This window comes from Musa acuminata, chromosome BXJ2-3 (genome assembly GCF_036884655.1).
Source record: "Musa acuminata AAA Group cultivar baxijiao chromosome BXJ2-3, Cavendish_Baxijiao_AAA, whole genome shotgun sequence".
NCBI classification, from domain to species: domain Eukaryota; kingdom Viridiplantae; phylum Streptophyta; class Magnoliopsida; order Zingiberales; family Musaceae; genus Musa; species Musa acuminata.
The window spans coordinates 31,703,590-31,717,154 of NC_088340.1; the positions used below are offsets into that span (position 1 = coordinate 31,703,590).

Below are 13,565 nucleotides of genomic sequence, written 5' to 3' on the forward strand. Positions count from 1 at the left end.
CAACAGGTACCACCCTTGTGATAGATCCTGCAATGGTAGTATCGCCTAGGAATGGCGGTGGTACCGCTAGTACCCAGGAAACTTGGGATGAGACCTTTTTAGGCTCCGATTTTGAATTAACTTGAAGCCTATAAATACCTCTCTCATCCCTAGTTAAAATACATAAGCATAGAGAGTTTAAAAGTGAGAAAATGCTGTAGAAATCTCTTGAGAAATCCCCTCCTCTAGCTTAAACTTAGAATTTTGTTTAGAGAGAAGTGAGTGCTTGTAAAGGTTGTCTTCTAAACCTGTGAAAAGGAGAAGAGGGGTGTAAGAAGGAGGTTGATCTTCGTCTATTAAAGAAAGATCGATAGTGGATGCCGGTGGCCTCAACGGAAGAGGAATTGGTGGAGTGGATTATTGTAAAATAATGTAAAATTTTGCTAGCTTGCACTTTGCAAAGAAAGTAAAAATGATACTTCTCAAAAGAGAAGAAAGAGCTTGCTATCTTGAACATTACTATCTTGCCAATCTCAAGAAGCAAAACTTGCAACTTGCACATTGTAATAGGAAGCAAGAATCGCTAGCTTACACACTTCAACAAGAAAGCTATATTGCATTTGCTTTCAAAATTTTTGCTAGCATGTATGTTGTAAACTTGCTATCTTACTACCTTGCATATCTAAAACTTGATAGCTTGCATGATGTAACATTTGCTAAATTTTTTAACTTACAAATTGCATGATGATAAAACTTGATATTATGTTTTTTATGCAATGATTTGAACTTATATCTCAAACACTTGATAGTTGGAACTTCTTCTTTTTTGTTATTGACAAAAGGGGAGAAGTATGATCATATTATATATGATGACGTGTTGCAAATATTTATGATAAAATTTTTAACGATTTGAATTCAGCTTGAATTCAAGGTTCTATCAATATGGCATGATGACGTGTTGCAAATATTCACGATGAAATTTGCAACGACTTGAATTCAGCTTGAATTCAAGGTTCTATCAATATGGCATAATAGGGGAGTTTGTTTAAACTATAGGAGTTAAGGTTAACTCCGTCATCAATTGGTTGTTATCATCAAAAAGGGGGAGATTGTTGAATCTTGGATTTTCATAATGAAACAAATTGATAGTATTTATGATTTGATCTGCGTTTTGAGAGACACAGGATACTTTGATTAGGGAGAGACAATTAAAGTAGGAAGAATCATGTTGGGCCGGAGGATTGGTCGACGTATCGACAGAAGGCTTCAGGCCAGGGATTCGGGTATCGGGCCAAGAAGAGCGGATATTGCGCCAAGGATATCGGAGTTGCGGAGATCAACTGGCCGATTAGGCAATAGGCCACAAGATCGGACGATGCACCGAATAATCAAATGAAGCATCGATGGACCAATGACATGCCGGACAACATGATTCATGTTTTGTAATAATTGTCTAGATCAAAGTGTATTTTTATGTGTGCAGGATTAACTACAATAGCAAAGCATAAAGCAAAATGAAATCCCGGAGTCAAGAACGCGATTTCGTTGGGAGTTCGAGAGTTCGTCGGATATCCGAACGTTCATCGGAAGTTCTGTCGGAACCAACCGAGAAGTCTAGGAGCTTGCCAAAGAAGCTCGTCAGAACTAGCCAAGAAGATTGTCGTAAAGTTCAGGAGCTTACTGGGAGACCACTGGAACATTACCGATAGATCGTCGGAAGTTCGTCGGAAGATCGCCGAAAGAAATCGGACTTATCTTGCTTAGATTATGTCTTAGGAATCATAGCTAGCACATAATTGGAGTTGGGATTGGGAGGTAATCCCATCAACTCTGTTAGGGGCCAACTGGGCCCAAAGTTGGGCTGGTTTGGGTCGGATTCAAGGCCCAACCAGGGTGCTGAAACCCTAGCCGGCTGTGGCACCGCTTGGGGAACAACACCCCAAGTATTTTGGGCAGTGGTACCGCCCAGGCTGGGCAGTGGTACCACTGGTAGTAATGCTGCCAGTAGTGGTGCCGCCCCTATCAAGCAGTGGTACCGTTCAGTGGTAGATCTTGCGATAGTAGTACCGCCTAAGAACGACGGTGGTACCGTCAGTACCCAGGAAACCTAGGATGAGACCTTTCTAGGCTCCATGTTTGAATCAACTTGAAGCCTATAAATACCCCTCTCATCCCTAGTTAAAACATACAAGTACAAAGAGTTTAAAAGTGAGAAAACACTGTAGAAATCTCTTGAGAAATCCCCTCCTCTAGCTTAAACTTAGAATTTTGTTTAGAGATGAGTGTGTGCTTGTAAATGTTATATTCTAAACCTGTGAAAAGGAGAAGAGGAGTATAAGAAGGAGGTTGATCTTCACCTATTAAAGGAAGATTGATAGTGGATGCCGATGGCCTCAACGGAAGAGGAATCGGTGGAGTGGATGTAGGTTATGACGACCGAACCATTATAAAAATCTGGTTTGATTTTCTATTGTGCAACTTACCTTACTGCAAACCTCCTTACTTGCTTACTGCTTTCAACATGTTTACAAATACGCTTTCAAGTTGAGCAAGTTTTCGAAATCGGTTTTATTGTACGAAATGAAAGAAATTTTCAAAACTGTGATTTTTACCACTGTACTAATTCACCCCCCCTCTTAGTGCCGACTCGTTCATAACATGGTAGAGGTGCTTATTTAGTTGGTTCAACTTTATCAACTGTAGGAGTATCATCACTAACATTCTCACTATAATATTCTTTTTCATCTCCCCCATGATCATCATGAACTATAGGTGAAGGAACTAGACCCAAACTCGAAGGAATATAAACAAAGGTTTTTGGCTTCTTAACATTATCATCATCATCAAACAATTGGTCTTCAAGAAACACAATATCTTTGCTTTTAATAATCATCTAGTTGACTAGATCGCATAATCTGTAACCGAACTTTTCATGACCATATCCCAAGAAGATACATGCTTTTACCTTATTATCGAGCTTGGACCTCTCATATTTGAGAATATAAATAAATGCTTTACACACAAAGACTCTCAAGTGATTATAAGATATGTCTTTTTTTTTCCATACTCTATCTGGAACATCACTTTTTAGAAGAACTAATGGTGAAAGATTTATAAGGTCAGTTGTAGTTCTCATAGCCTCCCCCAAAATGACTTAGGTAACTTGGCATGGGAAAGCATATATCTAATTTTTTCTTCAATGGTTCTGTTTATCCTTTCTGTCACATCGTTCTACTGAGGAGTTTTAGGAACTATTTTCTTAATTTTGATACTATGGAACTTGTAATAATTTTCAAAACGACCTTTGTACTCGCCACCATTATCTGCTCGAACACAATTTAGCTTTTTGTTAATTTTTCTTTTAACACTGACATGAAACTCTTTAAAAATATTGAGTAACTGGTCTTTAGATTTTAAAGCAAAAGCCCACACTTTTCTAGAATGATCATCAATAAAAGTAACAAAATAAAGAGCACCTCCAAGAGTTCTAGTTTGCATAATACAAACATCAGTATAAATCAAATCAATAACATTTGATCTTTTAGATGATAGATATGTATGAAAGGCAACTCTATGTGTTTTTACAACTAAGCATTGATCATAAGATTTAAGAGATGTACCTTGCAACTCTAGTATGAATTGCTTTCTAGTAAGAGTTTGAAGTCCCTTCTCGTTGATATGATCAAGTCTCTAGTGATAAAGATCTATACTTTTACCCTTATGAATTATATTAATATCTCTTTTGTGTAGCTTAGCTTTCATAACATAAAAAAAGTTAAGCTTCTTTTCTCTCATCATAATTAGAGAACCTTTAGTGAGTTTCCATTTGTTTTCACCAAAACAGTATGTAAATACCTCATCATCAAGTTTGTATATAGATATCAAGTTAAGACGAATATCTAGAACATGTATGACATCTTTGAGTATCAATTTGCTCAAAATATTGGTCTCCAAGCAAATATCTCAAATACCCATAATATTAGATATACCACTATTTTCCATTCTAACATTACCAAAATCATCAGTAGTGTAAGATCTGAAGAAATCACTATGAGAAGTAACATGAAATGAAGCACCAGAGTCAATTACCCAGTTACTATCGTGAGCTACAAGACTGACACAACCGTCCTCACAAACATTAATGATATCACCTTCAACATTAACTATATTGGTCTCTTTCTCATTTTTCTTCCTTTCATTCTATTCTCGCTTCCAAAACCTACCCTCTTTCTTCATGTGACCTAACAGTTTTTCAATAACAAATGCACCAGAAGAAGATTCTTCCTGTTATTTCCTTTTGGTATTTTCATTTAGCAAACTGTCTTTAACCATATCTATAATTAGAGTCCCCTTTGGCGTAGAGTTACAAATTGTCACCACATATATTTTTCAACTTTCCAGTAAAAAATTGAGAAGTAATAATCCTTGCATCTCATCATCTATATTTATTTTTATAGTAACAACATGTTTACAAGACTCTGAAATAGGCTTATGTGCTCAATAATGTTACCACTATCTTTATACTTTAAATTTACAAGTCTTCCGAGGAGAGAAATTCTATTTTTCACTGTCTTTTTCATAAAGAGGTTTTCTAACCTTTGCCAAACAACATCAGCTTTGGTTTCATCATAAATATGCTCATGCAAGTTTATATCCATTCATCTTCTAATATAAGCAATAGCTTTTCTATGTTGAACATCATGTTCCTCATCTTCCATAGTAGAAGATTTATCTTTAACCTTAATGAGCTTATACAAATCTTTGCAATAAAGTAAATCTTCCATCATATGTCTCCAAGTGGAATAATTTGATGAGTTCAATTTAATCATATCATCTGATTCCTCCATTTCAATCACAAAAGAAAAAACCTAGCACCAAATAATTTGTTGCTCTGATATCATTTGTTGAGAAAAACTATTATAGTGGAATAATTATTTTTCCTCTTTGTATATCAAAATACCAACTTGTTACCAAAATACAAATATTAACTAGAGCAGCATAAGCAGTAGAATAATAAATCAGTCACAAAGTGAGACACCAAATTTTTATGCGGAAAACCTAATACGGGAAAAACTACGGGACGTAATCTACCTCAAACTTTCACTATCACCAATAATGATAACAAGTTTACAATAAGTCTTTTCAAGAATAACCAAAGGATTACAATAACATCAAGAACACATATTTTGACTCAACATTAACATATCATCATTATCAAAGATGAATTTTATGGAAAGAAAATTTTAGATCTTACAAAGTGGGTATAACAGAAAAACACATTAGATAGGATAAATTATAGATCGATACCAGTTAAGATCGGAGAACTTGTTACAAGAATTCTTTATATAAAATTTAAGTCAAAATCAATAAAATTTAGATGCTCGATCAGCAAAAGTAAAAAAAAACCTTAATTTTTTTTCTCATTTTGTTTTTCATTGTGCACGTTTTTTTTTTTTAATAAATCAGAATTTAGTTTACTGCCCGATGGAACCAACATGTTGAGACTAACAGCGTAAAGATCGAGAGGAAGACGGGAATGAGGTGTTCCGTCCCGGCACAAGAGTGGCTGGTGACCAATCTCGAGGGGGATGCGCTGCGTGAGACGGAGTTATGAAGTTGAAGGGATCGAGTCGGCGGTTGCGTTACCGCTTGGTTGTGCCCGTCATCCTCGTCATGGCCCTGCTTCTCCCCTTCGTCTTCATCAGGGCCGCATCCATTTGTAATCCTTTCTCGCCCTTTTCTTTCTGGTTCTCTCTTCCAAGTTCCTTTCAGCTGCAGCTACGGATTCAACTGTTACTAGCGGTCACTGTGATGAGTGAATGGATTCAGGTTGCTTAGGGTGGAGGATTGGGCCTCGGTTGTTACTTGATTCATCTCAGGTCTGTGATCGTTCGCTCGCCACTTTCCTCTTCTTCCTTCATTCTATCTCTTCCTTTCTCACTGCTCTCGAATTGACTGTGTTGACACGTGAGGTTAGATCGAGGATATTATAGTCATTTTGTTTATTCCTTAGATCAGAATTTGTCTCATTTGGAGAACAAAACTATCGGAAAGAAAATCTATCACATGTGGATATGTTTGGATTTATTGGAATCTAGACCAGTTCCGGCCACGTGGTTTTGAAGGGAGGAGGAAACCCCACCCAACCCCCCAAACTAGTATTTGGAGCACTTGTTGAGACAAAAGAAGCCTTTTCTTTTGTTTTTTTTTTTTGGAATCTAATTATTTTTTCTTGCCCTTTTTCCATCTTGAAATCTAGTAGTGTGTTTTGGGGTCAGAGTGATGCAATAACTTGTTCAGTATTCCACAATGCATTTGCAATCCTGTACCCTGATCATGATTTATTATTCTTTCTTCTAGATCTTGTGAATTTAGAGTAAATAGTGTCAGAATAATGTACTAATTATGCAGTATTCCACAGCGAATATGTAAAGATTTCTTTTTTAGGGTGTTTTGTGTCTCAATGTTGTAAAAGCTTGTACAGTATCCCGCAATGCATCTTGCATCTGCAATCCTTTTCCCCCCTTCTTCTAAATATTCCGCAATGTCGTAAACATTGTTAGTGTATTATATGTATGATCAAGTGGTCAGGATCTTTTATGTGTTATGTAATACTTAGATATGGATGGAAGGAAGAAAGAAGAAGAGAACTTTTGACTGATGTAATAACTTATGCAGCATTCCATAATAGATGTGCAATCATGTTCTGTCATCTTTTTTCTTTGTTTGAAAATCCTCAGATTTAGAGAATTAGTGTCAGAGTAATGTTATAACTTATGCAATATTCCACAGTGCATCTGGAATGATTTCTTTTTCTCTTGCCTATCTTATAATTTGGAGTCTGTGGTGTCAGAATGAAATTATGATTTATGCAGTATTCCACAGTGCATCTGCTGTCCTGTTCCCTGATCATGCGCTGATGGATTTATAAACTTTAGTCTCTTGATTGTTGTACTCCACAATGTAGAAGGTTTTAAAAGAGTAAATGATTGCATAGGAAAATTACCACCCAGTTTTGTCTTATGGCTTCCTCCTACTCATGTTTGCTTTACCTGCACAAGATTAGCTCTAGTAAAGTTGACCAGTACTGTTTCCAGGATTTCATGAAGGAACTAAGGAGAGTATACTTGGAGGGGACGGACGAAGGGGGACATAATTTAGATCAAAGGTTGGTGAATGCTGCACCGGATTCGTTGGATGATCTGATATCAGAAATGAGTTCTCCCTCTTTCTATCAACACCTTGACCTCAGAACATTCTTGTTGAAGACCAAGGCCACGGTACGTCTGCCCTTTATGAATCCTCTTGCAGAGCTTTAATTCTGATGTACAATAGTGTTAGACTTTTCAGAATATAAATGTTAGAGAACCCACACCCATTATGAGATGGTGCATTTGAACTTGGTAAAGGACAATTAGGAAGTGGCAAGGATTTGAGCAACTTGGATTCAACTTGCACTAGCCTGCTGACACATGGGGACCTTGTTGGGAAATCATAGGGGGGGCGACATCATATGCGCAGCGGAAGAACAAGAAAACAAAAAATCCCCGATTCCCAAAAAGATGTTCATCGTCGTGCGAAGATTGGTGCGCAAAATCCGCAAAAACACAAAACTGCGTATAGAGATTGTGTTACCTAGGGAGATCGTATATCCCTATTTCCTTGCAGATCCTTAGGAGAGGGTGAAGGAGGTCAAGCGTCCTCCTCTCTAGCGGTGATCCACACAGCAGGGTTGCGACGACGCTCCTCAAAACTCCAGGCCTACTCTGAGGTGGAGAGGGAGAGGAGAATAGGAAGGGCAAGCAAAGACTCTAGCCTATGAGGCTGTGAATCCCTCCTATTTATAGAGATCCCGTGTCAAAACCCTAATGGGTCCTTTCCCTAGTGGGTATTGGATCTGCATCCAATAAGACAAGGGCTCCGTCGGATATCTCATATCCGAACCTCTACTCATCGCAATGCCTACCATATGTGTGTGACCCTCTAGGCCCAATATCGAGCTGGCCGTGAGTCATACCTGTCAGAACTCCTTCTAACTCAGTGAATTATTATCTCTGTAATAATTCACTCGACTCATCGACTACGGAAGTACTAGGCCACTACGCCGTAGTCCCCAGACGATACAGGGGAATCCAATCCATTGGACCTGTCTGTCCTCAGTTACCATGTACCTATAGTCCCTCATCCATCTAATATCCCAGAGACCGTATATCGAGCATGGTGCTGTCAGACCCATACGGTTTCTACTCGAGTCTCGCTCTAATCGGATTCTCCCGGAGAACTCTTTCTCTCTCAACCCGAATGACCCTGGCCAGGGATTTGTCTGAGCAAGAACACATGGGATATTCCTCTCATGATACCGAGAGTGGATGATCCTCTATCGACACTCAATAGCCCTCGTAAGGTCGACTACCACTCCCAATGACCAGCTGTACTAGATCTGGGAACAGCCAAACCTATAAGTCTGGTATCAAAGAGTGGAGCACTCATACAGGACATCCTTGGTGTCTCAAGTCTAAGAACCAGATACACCACTAGGACTACGGAATTGTTGTCTGACAATAAGGCATCATCAACCATCCAGCATTCCGTAAGCGGATCAATCAGTGAACTCATTCTCCAATGAGCACCTGTACTGTATCCCTAGTGTCCCTACACGAGCAGCTATGAGACCAGCTGCATCCATCATATGGACGGGTATACAGTACACCAGTCTATCCGGTTATCACGATGTCCCTCTCGAGTAACCTATGACCGGGATTATTTAGGATATGTGTTTAAAGGTGAATCGATCTCATTATCGTGATCTCATCACGATCCGATTCCCATTGCACAAATCCAAGGACATCACAATATATATGCATTTATGCAATAGTTATAAAGTGATATATGCCAAAATATAATAAGCAAAAAGATTCTGTATCAAGTCACACGTGCCATCACTCACGTGATTGGCTTGCTGGGCACTTATGACTAGCAGACCTTACTGATGATACATGTCCTGGGTGATAGGTCACTTTAAATCTGTGGTAACTTATTTAAATGGTTGGATGATGGGCAAAGGCTGAGGTGCACTATGTCTATTTGCATTTACTAACTAATTCCATATGAGTGAGTGAACTCCCGAGGCACCTTAGAGGAGTCTTTTTTTTAATTCTGTCTCATCTTGTGTTTAAGGAACTCTCAAGATTCGATTGCCAATGTAGCTGTAACTTATAGCATTCTTGAATCCACCTACATTGAGATGCATGGTCAGGATTTCTAATACAAGCAGCAAGTAAGTACGATATGGGGCCTTGGGCATGAAAGCATGGTCATAGATCATCTCACCAGACATGCTGACCGAGTCATTGTTGATAGCAAAAAACTTGCACAAACGTAACAGTGGCAACTGGCAATTGGATCATATCCTTTGTTCTTAACCAGCTACTGCAGAGTGACTCTGCAAACTAGTGCTGGCTTCATGTTGAAAAATGAAGGGCCATACTTGCGCCAAAGAGTAGAGGTGCAGGTTGCATGGCCCGATATTTATCATGCCTGCAATCCATTTGTTGCTAGCTGAATGGATGTCTACTGTTGGCTTATTATGCACACCATCAGATGCTGTCTGAAAATTACATACTGGATGTGCAATATCCAACTGTACATGAATTTTAGCTTTGTTCATGAGTTTTAGCTTTTTGGAGAGTTCTCACAACACACTTAAAAGGGGTGTCTATAGAGAAGATAATATGTTAATCAAGAACATGACTGAATGAATGAAAATTTGTGTTTATTTACATTGTATACAAGTGATATGAGGCCACCATCTTTTTGAAAATATGTGATTCCATTATCTGCTCATGAGGTGTATCTATTGTGAGATTTAAGAACCCTACATGTGTTGCTTAAGAATCAAAATGATTTCATCTGTTACTTTTTCTCTCTTCCTCTTTTCGCTTCCATCAATATGAGATCCCGGTAAAAGAAATGTTTTCTTTGCTATAGGACTCCCATTCCATTCTTTTGTTCTATATCACCTTATATGGATACAAAAGAGTGTCACGATCAAGTCATTAACTCATAGACAGTAGTAATCCAATATTTAATCGGAGTTGACACAGTGCCAAAATGCATATAACTTATTGAGGTGGTAAGAGAAGAATACACATTTGATAAAAAAATAAGAGAAAGACATAATAAAATGTAGAAAAATAAGTAATGGAAGCCTGATATGGTTAGAATTAGGATATCTTAGTCCAAAAGGAAACCTTGTAAGCCTCTTACGAATGAACTATTAAATCCTTGCTTTCTTTGTCATTTTTCCAATAATAAAACCATTTTCCCTTAGACTTAGATCCTTGGGAGATTTTAATTGGATCTAATGAATTATTTTTTACATCCTTCTGTTGTAGAATTCATTGCATCTGATGGATCATTTACACTTCATAATATCATAAATAGCTAACTGTGTTATAACCTCTGATCAGCTACTGAAGATGGATCAAGAAATCCAGTCTGCTAGGCTTCAAGCATTAATCTTTCAGCACTTTGCTTCCACAGGAATTCCAAAGAGCATGCATTGCCTCAGCTAGAGGTTGGCAGAGCAGTACCTAGTGAATGCTGCTGCTCGATCTTCTCTCCCACCACCTGAACATGCCTCGTGCCTGACAAATAACTCTTACCTTCACGTTGCCCTTGTTACTGACAATATACTTGCTGCTGCTGTTGTGGTGTCATCCATCCTGAGAAGTTGTGATGATGCCGAGAATATAGTGTTCCACATTATCACTGATAAGAAAACCTACACCTCGATGCTTACCTGGTTTGCTCTCCACTCTGTCTTTCCTGCCATTTTGGAGGTAAGGGGAGTTCACCAATTCAACTTCCCTCCTGATGAGGATGCGGTGATCATGGACACAGTAGAGGAGCTTCATCAGAGCTCATACGCTTATCGCTACTACAGGGGAGTAGCTGAAGAATACAGAAGACTTTCAGCTTTAAAACCAAGCACGTTTTCACTCGTGAATTATATGAGGATACATCTTCCAGAGGTAACACAGATTCTAAATGATATATACTGCTAACTTTTGAAAGAGAAGTTAAATAATCAGAAGCATTAACTGGTGGTTTTGCACGAGCAGCTGTTTCCAAAGTTGGAAAGGGTAATCTTTCTGGATGACGATGTGGTGGTGCAGAGAGACTTGACATCACTGTGGCATTTAGATCTCCATGGACTTGTCATGGGTGCTGTTAGTTCACAAGAGTGCAATCGTGGCCTTTGTATCGGGAAGTCATTCAATGACTACATGAATGTCTCAAATCCATTGATATCGTCATCATCATTGGACTTGCAGAGAACTCAGTGTGCATGGTTGGAGGGCATGAACATTTTCGATCTGCGAGCATGGAGAAAGAACAACATCACCAGGACCTACCAGCGCTGGCTTAAGTTGGCATGTTCTTCCAGATCAACAATTCAGTGTTCTTTGCATTCAGAAGGTGCTAAGCTGTAAACAATATTAACCGAAAGCTTAACTTTTGTATGCAGAATCGTGAGTCTGGATTCACTTTGTGGCGCATGGGATCTCTGCCGCCAGCATTACTAGCATTCCGTGGACAAGTTCTGCCAATTGATCATTCGTGGCTCTTGTCAGGATTAGGTTGGCAAATGCCCGATCATGAACTGCTGGAATCTGCTGCAGTCATTCACTTCAGCGGACCAGGGAAGCCATGGCTTGAGACCGGGCATCCAGAACTACGAAAAATTTGGCAAAGCCACTTAAATCAATCTTATGAGTTGATAAACAGCTGTATGGTTGTGGAGTGATGACATTTTGAGAGGCTGGTGAAGGTCTTGCCCTCCTCTCCGGCAATCAGAGGCAAAATGTTTGAGTAGAGAGAAGTTGGTGTCGCCTTCAGTCTCTGCTCCAGCTATCTCTGGTTGTTACTTTCTTCTTAGAATTGAGCAACTTTGTGTACAAGCAGCAACTTTCTATATATATATATATATATATATATATATATATATATATATATATATATATATATATATATATATATATATATATATATATATATATATATATATATATATATATATATATATATGAGATGGCCACTGATACTTCACTACAATTTCCATGTAACTTGAGATGGGAATGTGCAACAGTTGTCATGGTATTCTGGATTATTCAAATTTGTTTGTAATACTACTGAATAAAGTGTGGTTTTGGGTAATGAAAATAATGTGATTCTCTTACTACTACATCCCTAATTGCAGCCATCAGAAAAATTATGTGGAGCTTGAGACACCCCAGTAGAGATTTTAAAGTTAGCATATGATATGATAATTATCCACACTCAATCATGACTCAACATCAAACATGTGGGGTCTAATGATTATGTGTCAACTATGAGTGCCACATCAGAATGATATAATGGAAGAATATTCTCTTATTAAAGTTTTAAAAAGTATAATGATATAATGGAAGAATATTCTCTTATTAATGTTTTTAAAAGTATTCCTTTATTAAAGTATTTAATCTTTTATAAGTTGTTAGGTAGTTTGTCATCTTATACCCTTAAAACTCATCTTAGGCTCCTAAAGTCTTCTTGATCTTTTAGTGAATTAACTTTCTACGTTAACAGGGCACTAATGAAGATGTCATAATCAGGCAAAGATCAAAGCATCTTATATGCTTTAGTCAAGTAAAATATATCATGTCTATTCAAGACATAAGCATCAAAGTATTTGATATACACTATTCAAACAAAGCATCATGATGCCTCGGACATGCGCATCAAAGAGAATTTTATCATAAATATCTCAATTGTAGCATCTACTAGCTCACAACATGTCTACTCATGATATAAGAATCAAAGCATCCAATACGTCTTAATGAGGGAAAACATATTCTCATGTACAATGCATTTATTGATGAAATAAGTATAAAAAAAACTTGATATTGTTAGATTATGTGATCTTATTTAATTAATAAGATATATTATAAATTGATTGAATTATGAAAGTTATAACTAATAGAAAGGAAGTCTATTGGATTTTTTAGAAGATTTAGGAGAAACTCTCCTAATTACTTATTGCTTTCGTCTATATATAAATACGATATCTAGGATCTAAATGACATGTGTTACACGATGTATGACATGATGAACGTGGATATAAATATGGGACGTAGATACATGATAGTTATTTAGATATTACGGTTCCCCTCTCATCCTTCTTATACCCAATCCATCAGTCTAAATGGTCCTATAAAAAGATAGAAAAAGAGGACAAGGAAAATCTAGCCTGCATATCTGATAAAGTTATTTTCAGATGGCATCATAAGGTACGCATCATATATTATATCTATTGTTATTTGATTTCAATCTTGGCATTTAAGTTTTTCGCATTACATATAACATATTAGAGATTTTATGCTTATAGATATATCTTGATCCAGCAAAGCATCCCTATATTTGATGTATCTATATTATCCGAAAGCATCTAAATCACCCTCTAGTCATTTTTTATCCAAGAAACACCCCATAAAATTCTCCCGAGGGATATTAACGCTATAGCATAGATATATCTTTACTCTAAA

At 37.6% G+C, this 13,565-nt stretch overlaps 1 pseudogene; it reads left to right on the forward strand.

Moving 5' to 3' along the window:
* Window positions 1–5,243: 5,243 nt before the first annotated feature.
* Window positions 5,244–11,941, forward strand: LOC135606511 (probable galacturonosyltransferase 15; annotated as a pseudogene).
* Window positions 11,942–13,565: the final 1,624 nt, after the last annotated feature.